This window comes from Pezoporus flaviventris, unplaced genomic scaffold, assembly GCF_033815535.1.
Source record: "Pezoporus flaviventris isolate CSIRO_AGI_PZ_B2104156 unplaced genomic scaffold, CSIRO_AGI_Pfla_v1 ptg000143l, whole genome shotgun sequence".
Taxonomy (NCBI): Eukaryota; Metazoa; Chordata; class Aves; order Psittaciformes; family Psittacidae; genus Pezoporus; species Pezoporus flaviventris.
The window spans coordinates 1655014-1670606 of record NW_026892691.1 but is presented as its reverse complement, the minus strand read 5'-3'; the positions used below and the strand labels follow the sequence as shown (position 1 = coordinate 1670606).

The following is a 15593-nucleotide window of genomic DNA, read 5'->3' as shown; positions in this document are numbered from 1 at the left end:
CTGATAAGACGTTCCAAACTTTGGTCTGAGAAGAGATTTCTGGTCATGTGATATTGGTTCTCGAAGCTTTCCCACCACCGGCTTGCCCTGCACAGCCCTTTTGGAAATGTGGAGGTAGCTGTTAGTATTTCCTTTGCTGATAGACAAGCAGCTGGTTCAGTTGATGTAGAGCTGCATGCAGCGATGGGTGGCACAGCAGAAGAGAGGAAGGTCTTGATGTTACTATATAAATAACTGCCCTCACTATAAACATCTTTGAAATCCCTTGTTTCAGAATCAGGCCCAGATTTATTCACTTGTGTTCCAAATAAAGCTGATATGTCCCAATGAGAAGCATCTATCATTAAATGTATGGATGCCTGGAAAGTGTAATTAAATCATGCAGAAACAGCATGTGTCTACCTGAAAAAACAATTGACCATTTTTTCTTTTCTTTTAAAGTGCTTAGTTACTACAGCTGTCAGAGTTTCACTGAAATTGAAAGTTTCCAAGTCTGATGTTATTTATTTCAAAATACATAGCTGAAATAGTAGAATCCATTTTATTTTACTGTTGAATGATTTAAGTGTTAAAGGCTTGTCACAAGGTCAGAACTTTCCATTTCCCAGAAACATACTGATGTTGCTGAAAGATTAGGGGAAGTATGTATTTCAGCTTCTCCCTGGATTTGAAAGCCCATTCTGCATAAACCAGTCAACTGACATCAGTAATGATATGCATCTTTTACAAAACAGAGGGGACTGTCTCAAAAACAACAGCTTAAAGTAGGTGTCTGAAAATGACTGCTGAATTTGAATACGTAACAGCTAAGCAATAGCATTATGCGTCATGTCGGTCAATATGATAATGTTTTAAACATAGCATTACAGAAATAAAAATAAATTCCTTAGGCTTGTCTTGTGTGCTTTTTGCATTTATTTTTTATGAATACAATTCAGTAGGGAAACCTCTAAAGCCATGAGTATGTGGAAGGTAAGAGCAATACATTTTTTCACTACTGAAGAAAGATTCTCATGTTTCTCAAGTGATAGCAGTTTTGAATGTAGCCAGAAGTTTGTTTGGTATAACAGGAGAAAACTATAAAGTATATAAGGTCTGTGGTTGAAATGCTCAGAGTGCATCAGTGGTTTTATTTCTTGTTGTTGATGTTTGTCAAGTCTAATATTGATAAATACACATGTAATTAAAAATCTTGTTTTATAACTTTGTTAACTGTAGGTAATTCAGACAATGGCTGCTGTTTTTTGACAACTTGGCCCCAGGATTCTGGCACAGCAAAGATACCATTGAAGTAAATTTTGAGTCTGTTTTTAATATTTTCTTAACTTCAGATCAAAAAATAATAGCTATTTTTTTCTTCAGGGGTAGGAAAACTATCACAAAGGTTAAGGAATGTAGCTTCTTTTTTTTTTTTTTTAATATACTAACTAATTCCTGTAAGCTTTGCATAAAAAATGCAGGAGGACCCTCAAACCGTCAAGGTGGTCTGGAAGAAGGTATAGAAGTTATGCAGAAGGGGCTCTCTTTGGGGCAGAAGAGATTTTATTAGTTTTCCTGCAAGAGAGGAAGTGCTAATTTTTTATCTTGAGGAAAAGATGAAATAAATGTGAAGTCAGGTGAAGTTGTAGAGAGCTTTTTGAGGAGTACCCTGAGCAGTCAGCCCTCAGAGAGGAAACAGCTGTATTTGCAGCTCCCAGTTGAGCTTTCTCTTACTAAAACGTAGACTTTTTTTTGGTAGTGTACTTCCTTTCCTCTCCCCAACCAATCCTGAAGGAATGCTAGGTCTTGCAAGGACTTTCTTCACCCTATACTTTTTGAGCAAATGTGTTTGGAGTTTTTAACTGGCACACAATTAGCAGTGAATCATAAATGGATGTGCAATTTCAGAGGTATGCAGGGGAGGCCTAAACCTGTTTAATTTAGCTTAATAATGCTGCAAACACAGTTGTATATTTTAGAACCTTGTTCTGTGAAAATGTGTTTTTGTTTGGGAGTTTTCCCATTACCTTCTTGACATCTGCATGGTTACAGATGAATAGCCTGACCCGGTGCCCCAGCGGGGAGAGTGGCGTGGCTGTGCTTTCAATAGGCATGTCTCTGACAAAGAAAACATATGGAATGTTTCATTCCCGTCTTTGCAAGGGGAGAGGGCTGGGGGCTTCAAACTTTGTGGTAGATTGCTAAGCTAGCCACAGGGTTTTTGTTGTGAGCCCTCAAAATGCTCTTGCTTAAGGGCCACATGCTTTGCTGTGGGACCGGAATCGTGGATGTAGAGCAAAGCTCTTGGCATTGCACTATCAATAATGTGACCAGGCAGTAGAGTTAACCATGGTTGCCTTTCTTTCCTCTACGTGGTACTGAGGATTGTGTAGTGGAAAGTGTTCCAGAAGGGTGTTTGGAACTATCCCTTCCAACCGAAACCATTCTATGGTTCTGTGTTTTTTTGTTAACCATCTGGGTACTGTGGTGGTTGGTATTTGGTGCTCAGTAGGTACGGAAGTTGCGAGCGCAGATGCAAGGGTCCCTCTGGAATGTGCATTGGGGTCTGTCTCCCCCTATGCCCATTACGTTCCCTTTCAGAGCACAAAATGGGACTAGCTCTTCCTGTGATCCAGACACTGGTGTGTTAGCTTGAAAGTGAGAGTTTTTTCCCCATTCAAGGCTTCGGGCTTGTGGCTGGAAAGCCTAGATCCTTTGCTCCTGTTGCAGCACTGCCTTGAAGGAGAGGATAGTGCAGGTCAGGAGAGGATGTTGAGGAAAGCTTTGCTGCTCCATGCCTCATTAAAAGGACTTGGTGGTGCCTAGCTTCAGTCCTTTCTTTGTTACTAAAATTTCACTTAAGGAGTGTCATGTCTGTCCTTTGTAAAATTCCATTTCATATGTTTTTAAAAATAACCCTTGCTATTTTTCTGAATGCTATTTTTCTGGAACAGTAGTGGGTACAGGTAGTTCATCTGAAAAGTGAAGAGACTTCAGTGTGCAGGCCTTTCTCTTTGGGGCAGTGGGTCTTTCTGTGGGGAAACATGCTCCTTACTTGGCACAACTGGTGGATCTGGCCTTCATTCGTTTCTTGCACCTAAGATTTATGAAGGACCATCTTCTCTTTCAGGTACTGTGTTTGAGAGCCTAAAAATGTACTTTTAACCAGGGGAAACATTGCTCACATTGGAGAACAGTCTTTGTTGCTCTCTCAGTGCTCTCTGAGCTGCTCCTGCAAGTTAGGAGCCCTTGAACCTACTGAAGGGAGCCCCACACTGTTTGAAAGATTGATGCACTTATGCCCAGACTTACACATTCTTTAAGGGAATTTTGAAAAGCTGCTGCCAGCAGCAATCTGCAAACTCCTTGTTCATCTTTTTTAGTTGTGTTTCACTCAAGCAGTTCTCACCCTGCTGTGTTTCCTCTGGGTGTCTCCTTGGGGTTGTGGTGGTCTTTATGGAATTAAGAGGGGGGAAAACTGAGCTGGGAGAGAAAAGGATATGGTCCTGTGTAAGGAGCCCTATTTGGAGAATGTAGTTGCTGGTGATTTAGACCTGCACAGGCTTCTGCCTTTAGGTACTTTTTTTACTGTTTTGGCTTTTAACATTTGGGTTTAAAAATAAAAAAAAAAAAAATTAAAAAAAGGGAAAAAGAAAAAAAAAAAGATATGTGCTAATATTGACCAGACTGTTAATATTTTACAGAACTAGTATGAGTCTTGCTAGATGTAGAAAATCTATGTCTTTTCCAAGGGCAAATCTGCTGGCTCTGTGCTAAGTATTTAGTGGCGGCGTTAAATCTCTTCAATATCCAGGTCAATCATTGATTTAGAATTGACTTGCCTGACATGTCATTGTCAACTAGTTTGTTTACATGCTGTTTTTTTTAACCTGCTTCCTGAAAAGACGGGTCTCTGGTTTCCATACCAAAAATGTACAGTATCTTGACGTTTAGGAGTTCTAAGCAGGGTTTTGATATGGTTTGAGGATAATAAATGGCAGTTCTTTAGTGTTTCAGCAGAAGCCTCTGCATTTGTGCAGCAAGGCCAGTTTTTCCCTCCTTAAAATAAAGTACATGTACTTTTCAACTCTGAAGTAACTGTGCCATTTTTTCCTCACTCACATAAGGTAAAGTTTTTGCCCTAATAACTAACTGGTCTGTAACATAGATGTGATTGATGCCTATTTCCAAATACCTTGGATATCTATTTTGCCAAATATATTCCCCATTTCCTGCAGGTATAGTGCATCACCTAGTCTCAGCTGATTCAGTGCCATGAGGAATAGAGAATAGTGGCATGATAACATAAACGTAAAAATATTCCTTTTTAATGCTGTTTTTGCAGTGAATTTGGCTCAGCAAATTTGATGTCCAGTCTGATTTGATTTATTATTAGTCAGATTGACATTGTAGGTCACTTTGCTGAGCAAATGCTTTGTCCTATGGCATCTTCCATGGGAATAGACAGCTTCTGTTTCATCTCTTTCGAGTGCCTGGCAGAAGATACAGCCTGGGGCTCACTCCTCATCTGCAGTTAGTATGGAACTGCTGTGGCCCTTTGGGCTTTTCTGGATAAGACATTTGGGAAGGATAGAGGAGCTTTGTGCAGTTTGATCCTTGACTGCTTGCTCCCTTAATATCTGTGCCACTCTAATAATTTTTTGCCCGTGTAAACTTTGTTATCACAATACATAGGGTAGAAGCAAATGCTTCAAATGATAAGTAATGTGCAAGTGATCACCAAGTTGGGAAATTCTGCCATACCATGACAGAATAAAATCATCCTCCCTGAGTGTTCTATAAAACATGAGTCTGTTTTATATTGGCAAACATTTGTGCATGTGTCTGTTTTGCTGTGTCTGATAAAACCATGTTATGCTGGCTGGAGTCTGTCACCCCTCCCTCATCATCACCCCCCCCCGCCGCATTTGTTCAGAGTACAGCTGGACTTTGATCTTGTTTCTATCTTGCAGTAGTAAATATTAGTCATGGCAAAAATGGATATAGTCACCTGCATGGGGTTGGTTCTGTTGGATGGCTAAACAAGCAACAGGTACTGTCCTGAACTTTAGCTGGTATTTTTCTTTAAATAAGAACTTGGGCGTTCTTCCTGCCCTGTTGCAGCATTCTGGAATTACAGCATTACTGAGGAGTTATCCCTATTCCAGAGTACTTCTCTTCAACAGCCACTAGTTGAACGCAGGAGTTGCACTGATAGCTCTTGTGTGACCAGTCCCTGCTTGGTGTTTCACAATGTAGAGGTACTGGGGGAACTGAGATTTCTACAAAGTAGTCATGATATATGTACATTTATCGGCCCCCTCTCTCTTCCCCGCCCCCTCCCCCCTTCTTTTGACAGACAGTACATTAATTCTGCATCGTGATGTTGCAGAGAAGGACAAGAAGTGTGTAGTGCCTACGGTCGTTCATCCCAAGTACGAAGTATGTTTTAATTGCTGGTGTCCTTCTTAAACTACTATGTCAAATTGAAAAGTAGCTTCTGATTTTAAGAGAATAGGTGAACCACAGTGTGAATCAGTAGTGAAATTACAGAGGTATTTTATGTATGACCGTTTCCAGTATTTCTTTGCATGTCCTTTACAAGTCCTTTTGCATGTCTAATTTAAAGAAGGAAGACCCATTGAGTAGTAACACCCTACTTCAGGATTTGAGCCCTGCCATCTGTTTGCATTGCAGTGTAAGCCTTATGTCTGATAATGGTGAGGTTTGCTGTCCAGACACCATTTCTTTAGCTCTGTTGTACATAGATGGAAATCTGTTTGTATATCCAGACTTGAAAGTTAATCTAAGGTCTTTGCTGAATGGGTTGAGAGATAAGATGCAAAGTTTTAAGGTTTGGTAAAGGAGACAGAAGGGTTCTCACAACAGAGCACTGCTAGCAAATGCGTCTTTGGCGGCTGATAGCAGATCTCTTAACAGTTCATATCTGCCAAATTACTGGGAAAGCCTTAATGTCTGCCTATGTTACAGATTTTGGTTTTCTCCTTTTGCAGTTCAGGCACACCAGCATGGACTTAAATGGGATTGCTTTTTAACCTGTCGTTATGAGGTAGTCTCTTTTTGGTTTAGCTGTCCCTTGAAGTGTCTCAGATATTTTAAATACAGAGTATTGCTCTGTATTTGCTTTATATTTTAAAAGCAGTTAGTACATAGTATATTTTAACAGAATATATGCAGGTCATTCAAGAAGCTTCAGCAAATACCAGCCAAGAATGCGTGCAATTAAAACCACAAACAACCCCTGTTCTGCTGCCATCTTGTCAACAGCAACAGTGCATGGTTCATGTCTTAGGTTCTTTTCCCCAGACAGGCAACTCAGAAGTCCAGGAGGAGAAGATTCTGTTACAGCTTTTCTTTACCAACTTTTCAGGGTTGTGCAAGTGACTTTCATTAAGTTTTCACACAACAGCCCAGGACTTTTGAGGAAGGACTAGACTAGGAACTCATAGCACTTATTCCTGTATGTTGCATTCATTTAGCTGGGGTGGATTCCAAAACACCGTTGCAGTTGAAGCATAAGAGGCATCTTAAAAGCTGAAAATCTTGGTCGTACTTTAAGCATTTTTATCTGTTTATCTGCAGAGAGATTAATGAGCGATAGGTAACTATGTTGGATCCAGGCTTGCAGAATGCAGTTGAACTGCTTTAGGTTTCAGCACACTCATTTAATTACTGGGTTACTGAAAGTTTTCTCTGCTGTGGGGGTGCTATGCATGTGAGTATGTAGGGGAAACATGTATGTTTACAAATAACTCACATTTATGCAAAGAACTCTAAATAAAGGTTGGGGATACTGCGTTTGTGTTGTCTAAACAGTCGTGCTTTAGATTACCCCCTTCCTTAATTTCCTTTCGAAAAGATCGAAGATAGGTCTTGCTATCACTTAACACTCGATTACTTCAGTGTTCACTTCCCCTATGTGATTTAACATGCACAAGCTTAATTATTCTTTGCTGACCTTGGGAGAGGTTTCCTTCCAATAATTACCTTCACTGCCCTTTACCCTTCTGCACATTAGTTTGTTTGGAGAAATGTAGCTGCTCAGTAAGCAACTCCAAACAAGGCAGTGCCTGGAGCTGTCTTGGAAGCATAATTTATACCTTTTGCATAGCATGTTAAACTTCAGTTTGCTGAAACTCAACTGCTAGATGTACTGCATTAGCAAGCTCCAAATATTTCTCCCTTTGCTGAAGGTGGTGTGGGCTCTGCAGAAAAGCACTAGTTAACACTGCCTCTTGGTACTGTAATGGGACAGGACAGCTAAAAAGGAAAGGGCATTGACTTTAGCAAATGGCATCCATTAATTCTACCGTTTCTACTAGCAGCTGTTGTTTAGTCAGACACTATTTAAATGTCAAAAGAGAATAACTCCTTATGAGATGAATGTGATGCAATGCTGCCAGACTGATTGCTCCTGTGATAGCAAAGAAATACATATTTAATCCTGTGGAAATTTCTCAGGGTTATATCCTTCTGATTCCTCCTAATGCTGTTCTTCCTAATGCATAGCATGGGGGAAAGAAAAGAAAACAGGAATAGTAAAGACCAGCAGGACTAAAGTGGATAAATAGATTGTTAAAATAATTTTAAGTTGATGGTAGTTAGAGGAGGTAAGACTGATCATTTCTTGGAATGAGTAGTACAGAATTAGTTCTAAAAGCTTTGTCTTCTGCAACTTTAATCAGCCTGTATGCTACAGAAAATACAATATGATACGTCAAAGGGATGGGGATGCTTCCTTCTCTACCAGGTTTACTATAGATAAACTGTAAACCTGTTAGAGAAAAATGTAAATAAAAATTGTTCTTATTTAGTTATTTTGTGGTAAATATAATGAAAAGTAGCAGAAGGTTCCATGTCTTCGACCTCTGAATATTCAGTGCTATTATTAAGATGGAATAATGACCTTTTTTGCTGGTGATAGGTTGGAAAAATTGTTATGTTGGTCTTAATATGTGATGAGATTGGTAATGAGTAAAACAGGGTGTTGGTCGTACTCAGTTGTCCATATTAGAGACAGGTTTTGAGCTGCATGGCAAGTTTTACTGGCCCCAGTTTACTGATTCAGTAAAACCCATAGTCTTTCAAGGCAGAAGAAACCGGACTTCTTTGAAGCAAGCGAGAACAAGAAAAACCAGATCTTTTTATTAATGGAGCTTGGGAGGGGTATTCTTTGTCCACCTTGCATCCATTATAGTTGTCTTCACTGCAACATAGGTTTATACATCAGAAAGGGTTTTGCTTTGACCTATGGCCTTTAGGTAAGAGCTGGAGTATAGCAATGGATGCCTGGAGGATAGCAATGATGAAGTTAAAATGTGCCCATGTTTGTTGTGTGGAGATAGAAGGAGATAAGGGTTCACAAGCCCTATTTTCTTCTTGGAGTTAATCTATAAGATGCATAATGCTGGAAAGATTCATGTGCTATTTCTGTCTACAAGCAGGCTAGAAATGCAGGTGGATTACTTGATTGCCTTTTGTGGCTCTCTTGCTTTTCCATCACACATGCATCAGATGCGTTTATATAAAAAAATTGATCTAATGTACATGATTAAACTTGACAAGCCTTAATCTCTGTTGCTAAGAGTGTGGGCTGGATAGGTATTGTGGTAGGTCTTTGTTTTTCATGTAAATACTTGCAATGTTCTTTTGCATTAAGTGTGGTAGGTTTTTTTCTTGCCAGTTTAGTGATTAAAATCTACTCAGTTTTAAATAGGTGTAGTTGTGTAAATACTGAGAACAGAGTTGAATTAAAGAGAGAACTTTACCTTTTCAAGAAATGTACGAGTAATAAGTGCTTCTTTGACCTCTTACTTATGGCAAGTGATGGCTGTCGGTTTATTTTGGCTGAAGGTTTTTGTGAAATATTTCATTTGCTTGTATGCCTTTTCCTTGAAAATTAGAAAAATATTCTAATTTTTAGTTAGTTTATATTCTTGGGTCAGCAGTGGTAAGTAGTAGTATTTTTATTCATGTCGGGGCAGAATCCGCAAGTCCACAGCTGCACTACTAAAGTTGGTTAGCACAACTATCCAGTTTGGGATGCGATTCCTGACTGACAAAGTCATGCTGGAGAGGGCCTCACAGGGATTTTTTTTTTGGGGTGGGGGGTGGGGGGTGGTGGTGGTTCGTTGTTGGTTTTTTTTTTGTTTTTTTTTTTTGTTGTTTTGATTGTTGTATTTTAAGACCTTGGCTGTTTAGGTACTGAGATCCCCCTGTCCTGGGCACTTGGAGCTGTATCTGGGGCTTTGGGGTGGCATGGGAGAGGCTGGGTCTTGTTTTGCTTTTTTTACATTATACTGCAGTGGTGAATATTAACATTGTATTGCAGTTTTATCAGACGCTCTCATGAGACTTTTATCAGCATTATATGAATTTGGATTGTGGCTGGTACAATTGGATGCATTCAGAATGACATTTCATGCTTGTTTTCAGAATTTAACTTACTTCTCTTTGCTGTTGATCAGGAGTTCCTCCTGAACTCCTCTGGTAAATAATCATGGTCAAGGTCAGTGATACAGCACATTCTGATAAAGGCACATAAAGGCACATGAACAGGCTTTCCAAGAATATGTGCTTAGAGTTGGGCCTTCAAAACCAAGTCATGCAGACATTGTCTTTTTTAAAAAATATATTTTATTCTTGCCTTTTAGTACAGTTACATCATATTTTCTTGTAGTAGTAGGAAACAGGAACAACGTCCATGCAGCACAATTGATGATCTTGTGTTATTTCTTGTGACCTTAATTCAGTAGTCTGAGGTCTGACTAGGAGAGATTTTGGTCTGTAGTACCTAAATAGGCCAGTCTGACTTTGAAAAGCAAAATCACCAAGTACTGCTGCTAGATTGCCATTTCTGAAAGGCAAGTTTCTTCCTTGTCTGTGTTGCATATGGATACATGCAGCTAAAGCTGGTATGTTTTAAAAAAATAAAAAATAAAAATAATAAAAAAGGTCTAAACTGATTTATACCCCGTTGCATTTTGACTAGATGTATGTGGCCTTTATAGCAAGTGCTGCATGTTAAAGAATGCCTGCTGGATATGTAGGTAGTGTAGAGGGGGGTTTTAAACCATTGCTTTTTTGTCTTCACTCAGATTGGTATTAGTAATAGAAATGTCTTTGTTCTGTTCCCGCTTCGTGTTGTGTGGGGTTTTGTCAGTGAGAAAAAGGCCATTCCTGTTCTCTTTCAGGGAAGAGAGCATTTTGGAGATTACCAGAGCTTCAGCCTGTTGTTTTTTTCTTTTGTCTGCTGATAATTTTGACCCTGTTTGGCTGCACCTTCTCTGGACTGGTCTAATGCAAGGAAGCTGCCCAGATGCCACCTTTCACAGGCTAAGAATATTTACAAGGCAATGGTGAGGGGCTGCAGCATGCTGGAGGGGTTCGACCATTGCTGGCTGGTGATGGCTTCCTTAGGTCCTAAGTTGTACCTGATGCTCCTCACCCACCCCTGCACCCTTCACTGCACTGGGTTCCTCACAAAAACAGGGGCCATGTTAGCCTGCTGCTGAGGCTGGTTTAGGGTGGGAAAAGACATGGTGACTAGGTTTGGCCAAAGTATCCTGCACCTACAAGGATGATAATTCAGTGGTGTTTTCTTAGGACTGTTTTGTTTCCTGTTTGTGGCTGGGGGAAATGACCTTCAAGAAAAGAGCTGCTGCTGTGTACTCTGATATTTCTAGGAAGTTTCTATAGCACTTCTGTTCAGCAGCAACTGCCTGTGCTGCCAGAAAGCAGTAGTAGTCCTCAGATGTCCTGTTTAATACACAAACACTGGTATTCCATCAGTTTGGTTGTGAATAATGGAGTACAGATTACCTTCATGTATATTAAATGACAGCAGATACTGAATTGTATGGAAGGTCACCAAACCCAGCAGGGAATATACCTTTGCCTTCACCAGCTCTGATTTTTCAGACAATGCCAGTGCGTCATGTGCAGTCGCAACAAATTAGTTCCCTACGTTACCCCATCCTTTCTCAGCTGCCTGCTTTGGGATGCCCAGGCATCAACATGCCTCGTTCCACTTGCCTTCGTTTTGGGAGCTGCTGGCTCGCGAAAGATTGGGGTGAGCTGTTGCAGTTACACCAGATTTATGGCTACCTGTATTTAATTGTTGTTTTTGACATAGCAATGGATGTACAGCAAAGAGTGGGCACAGTAAGCTTGAACTTCTTTTTATGGACGATAATATTTAAAAGCTAAAATGTAACAGTATTTCAGTTGTGAATACATGGAAATTGTGTGTACTGCTTAATGTGTTTCAGAAATCCCTGTTACTTTTCTTCCTTAAATACAAGAAAACAGGCGTGTAATGCTTCATTGAAAGAAGTCTGTAGGGGTGCTTTGTGAGGGTCTTAATTAAGGGCTTTGAAAGACTAAACAAAAGGAAAAAGAAAATGCTACAGGGTTATTGTTATTCCAGCCCATTGGCTCAGCGAGCTGACCATCCATTGGTGCCTTCTGTCCATTTGGGAGCTGAATGACACTTTTGTTCGTGGTTAACAGAGGTGAAAGAAGCCAATTATTGCCTGTCTTTTCCACAGGGCAGCTGCAGACGGATTTCACTGCAGGCAAATACGGACTTTTCTGCCACAAGGATGGTTGTGATGACAGTTATTTTTGTGGAATTGTATGAAAGAAAACAGATTTTTTTTTTTCTTTCTCTCCTCCCCCCCAGTGACTTGTGTAGATGTTGATTGAAAACTACTGTGAATATGCTGTTGTGGAATGGGAATGTGTCGTCCCCCCGATAACAGCGTACTTGGCTTTTTCTCGGGGCGTCTGAGAGAGTGCAGGTTTTTGGGTTTCTTTTTTCTCCTCTTATTTCTTTTGTATTTTCTTTTTCTTTGCAATTGCAGTTAATTTTAACTGTAGGGGGTTTTCTAATTGGTGTGCAGTGGGCATTAACCATCTTATGGCTGCCAGCTCAGGCTATGCTTGTTGCTTTGTATGCCATAGTGATAGAGGGACAACCTCTGCAGGTTGCTGTTGGCAGACTTCCTAAAATACATGTCTGCATGCTATTAGGGACCTCAGAAAGTGTCCCTGTGCCTCAGACTTGCCACCCCTTCTCCTACGTCTCTGTTGGTTGGACCAGTACGTTTTAAAATCCTCTCCCACACCTCTTGCTTTTTAAATTCCAATTTTTTTCCTTTCTCCCTATTTTTTGTTTGTTTGTTTCTTTGATTCTTTGAGCTTCTACTTGTAGTTTAAGTGTGTGAAAAGACTTGGTTGATGAATAGCCGGGTTCACCAACTGTTTTGATTCTGGAGAATTCCAGCTGGGGGCAAATATTGAGGAAGGACCCATGTTGCAGTCAGAGTTGATCCATCTTGGTTTGTTATGCTGAAAGACTTCTCGGCATGTTAGGTGCTCAGGAGGCCTCTTGGTGGTTGCGGTAGCCTCTTTGTGTAGCCATCTAAAATCTGTGTCCAGGCATGGTTCCTCATAAAGTATATATATAAGAAAGGCGGTGCTCGTCATCTTATGTGGCTTTCTGCTGCAGCTCTTGCCTTTTGTCCTTCAGACTTCTGAGGCTGGAAGCTGTTTGAGGACATTAATCCTTCATCTCCTGGTGCCTTAAGAAGAGCTTTTGTGCTTTCAGTTGGTTTCTCTTCATCCAGATTGAATATTTTCCTTTACATTTTTTTCCACTGGATGGCTTGCTATTTACAGACATAACTGCTCCTGCCAGTTGCCCCTGTATTGCCAGCCCACATTGACTGAAGTTAGTTGTGTCCCCCATGAGCTTGGCATGGTGCAGACAGCCTCACTTGAGGCTCTTGATGGAGGATCCATCTTTTCTGGAGGATGTGGCTGTGTGGGCTTTTGTTATCTGTTGGATGGTGTCAGTGGTAGGGCTGTACCTTCACCAAGTTCTCAAGAATATGAGTGATGCAAATGTGTGCAGTTCTGTGATGTTGCTAAATGGTTTTTACTGCAGCCTTTGGGGGAGAAAACCCACCACTATGTATGTGCCCACCACAGGTGCTGTGTCACTGTAAATCATGAACTTTGATTTGCAGTTCATGATTTACATCATGAACATTTAATAAAGCGTATTATGTTGCTTTAACATGACAGCAAGTAGAAGTTGGGAAGGTGGGAGGGAATAAAAGCCTTGTACCACTTGAACCACTAAGCAGAGAGTTCTGTTTTTTCACAAGGGAAAGCATACTTTGTGCTTCTTGAAATGAAGTAATTTGCTCTAAGTCAGGTAAGAATGAGATAATTCCTGACTCTCATTATACAAGCAGAAATAAAATTGGTTTAAAATGCTTCCTTGATATCCCTTGTTCAATCCTATACTGTTGGAAGTAGAACCTGAACCTATAGCTCTTCTCGAAAGCTGCACAAAATGTCTGCCAGTGCACTCTTAATTTCAATTTGTGTCTAAGGGTCACTGGAATGTAAGGTGGATGCTCAGCCCATGTATTTATGTGTGTAAGGGCCTTGACCATCCATCTCAAATATAAAGAGGAATGTAGCTGAAACCACAGTAACTCTAAAGCTTGGGAAGCTGTTTGGATTCTTGTCTGGAGCTACACATCTTGACAATAGGCGGCAACCCTCTCTTTACCATCTGGTGAAGGTATCAACTTCAGAGCGTTTCAGGCAGACTTTAACCTTCAAATGTCACAAAGTGGAAATTATTCTTCTGTTCAGGTACTGTGCGGTAGTTGATGATCAATATTTTCCATAACCTGAGTTTTACATCGTATCAAAATGTGCTTTGTCAGCTACTTTAAGATGCCTTAGAAATTCCTGTGTAAAAGCACCTTTGGTTCTATAAAGGCCATTCCAGGTGCTGCCACAAAATCTGTTTTGACACTAGAAAGCTGTACTGTGTGCTTTTAGTTTTCCCACAGTATGTAGATAATTATAGTGCTGTATTGCAGGAAAAGATTAATTTTTTTTTTCCTCTAGAAATAATTTTTAGTTACATCCAAGTTACATGTTGTATGTTATGTGCAAGTGAAAAAAAGTCTTAGATGCTGAACCTGTTGTATATACATTTGGACTGATTGAGATGTTTACATTTTGTCTTCTGGCTTCATTGTGTGACTGTGTTCATACACCATTCTTATTTTGCTCTTTTTGCTTGTAGCCTTCTAAAAATGTAGGGCTTACCCAGACTTCTGAGGCTCAGGTTGCTTTCTAAACATTGGGTGGGACAGACTAGGAGACCAAAATAAACCAGAAGAAAATGAATAAAATCCAGAGTACTTAGAGTTACTAAAGTTGGCATTTTTATAAAATGGGATGTGTAGCTGTTGGTGTTCTCTTTCTGTAACAGAGCAAAAACACAGAGTGAAAATGCAACAGAAGTTTTGATGTGAATATATGTGTGTAATGATAGCATTGCTTTTCTATCAGATTGAAGTGCTGGGCTCTGTCTGGGCAGCTCAGAAACATCAGCAGCTTTATCCTCCCCTTCCTTGCAGAGATGCAAAAAAAGATTATTCTCCTTTGAACCTGGAGTTTGGGAAGGGGAATCAACCTGTCCAAACCCACAAAACGAGTATCTGCTGGGGCAAGGAACTGAAGCTCTGTCCGGAGTTGTAACCGGGAGGTTTTGGTGTGAAATGTTTGTTGTAGTAAATACCGTGTTGCTAGGTGGAGGAAGATGTGGTGTCCTTGGAGTCCAAAGGGTGAGTGTGGCTCCCTACAGTCATGTAGAGGCGGTTTAAGTTTTATGGCATTGCCCTTGAAACTGTTGAATGGAATGAAACATGCTTTGTAGGTGTTTGTGGTTATGCAGCAAGGACCCGAGGCTGGAGGGGAGGACACACAGATCTCATTAAACTGGTTAGATGACATAGTTTGGTGATGTTCCTAGTGTTTCAGCAATGGTTCTTCACAGAAGTTTTTGATAAGGAAGAAAATGCTTGAGAACTTCCTCAATAGTAGTGAATAAAACCGTGGCTTGGTAACACATAAAGTGTCTGTGTTCAGTTTAGCAATATGTGATTTAAATTAAGACGTGCATGTTTGTCTAACCTGGGGCTTATGTAACTCATTAAAGAAAAGTCAAAGTTCGAGTAATTTAAAAATGACATAGTTATCTTGGTGGTTGATGGTTCAGTATGACTCCCCGGTGGTAAAGCCAATTGCAGCAACTGTCAGTGCTGCCCTATTTTAACTTGGTTGCAAACACAATGTTAAACTTTATTTACTTAAAACATGACAAATACCTTTCTGTAAAATGCCATTAGGGAATCTGGTGTTGATCTCATCACAGGCATAGCTACATATTATGTTTGCTTTTAGCGCAAAGTTCCCACTGTCTCTTTCAGTACCTTTCCTCTTTCCTACTGCCACAGGCGTCTGCTGTTCCATAGTTGTGCTGGCACAGCTCTGTCCAAGGCCATAATAGAGAAGAAAGCTGACCCTATCCAAAAAAACCAATAACAGGCCAAAACACAGTAATGTTTTTGCTTAAATCCAGATTATTACAATGATCTGATTATAGAATGCTACCTGTAAACAGTTCCTACTGTGGAGGTGCAAAGCGGTAGGAATATAAGCCAATTTCCTTTGTGAGAAAGAAAACATATCATGCGACTACACCCTGGAGATGTAATAGG

The 15593-nt window shown here is 40.3% G+C and overlaps 1 protein-coding gene across 3 annotated transcripts in view; it reads left to right on the top strand.

Moving 5' to 3' along the window:
• Window positions 1–15593, top strand: part of LGR4 (leucine rich repeat containing G protein-coupled receptor 4) — a 90726-nt gene that overhangs the window by 15530 nt on the left and 59603 nt on the right. The window contains exon 1 of one of the 3 annotated variants that reach the window (XM_061479190.1): window positions 9155–10358. The exons of the other annotated variants lie outside the window; for them this stretch is intronic. The gene's annotated coding sequence lies outside the window, so the exon portion shown is untranslated. Of the gene's footprint in view, window positions 1–9154; window positions 10359–15593 lie in introns of those variants that run through there. 3 annotated transcript variants of the gene reach the window in all.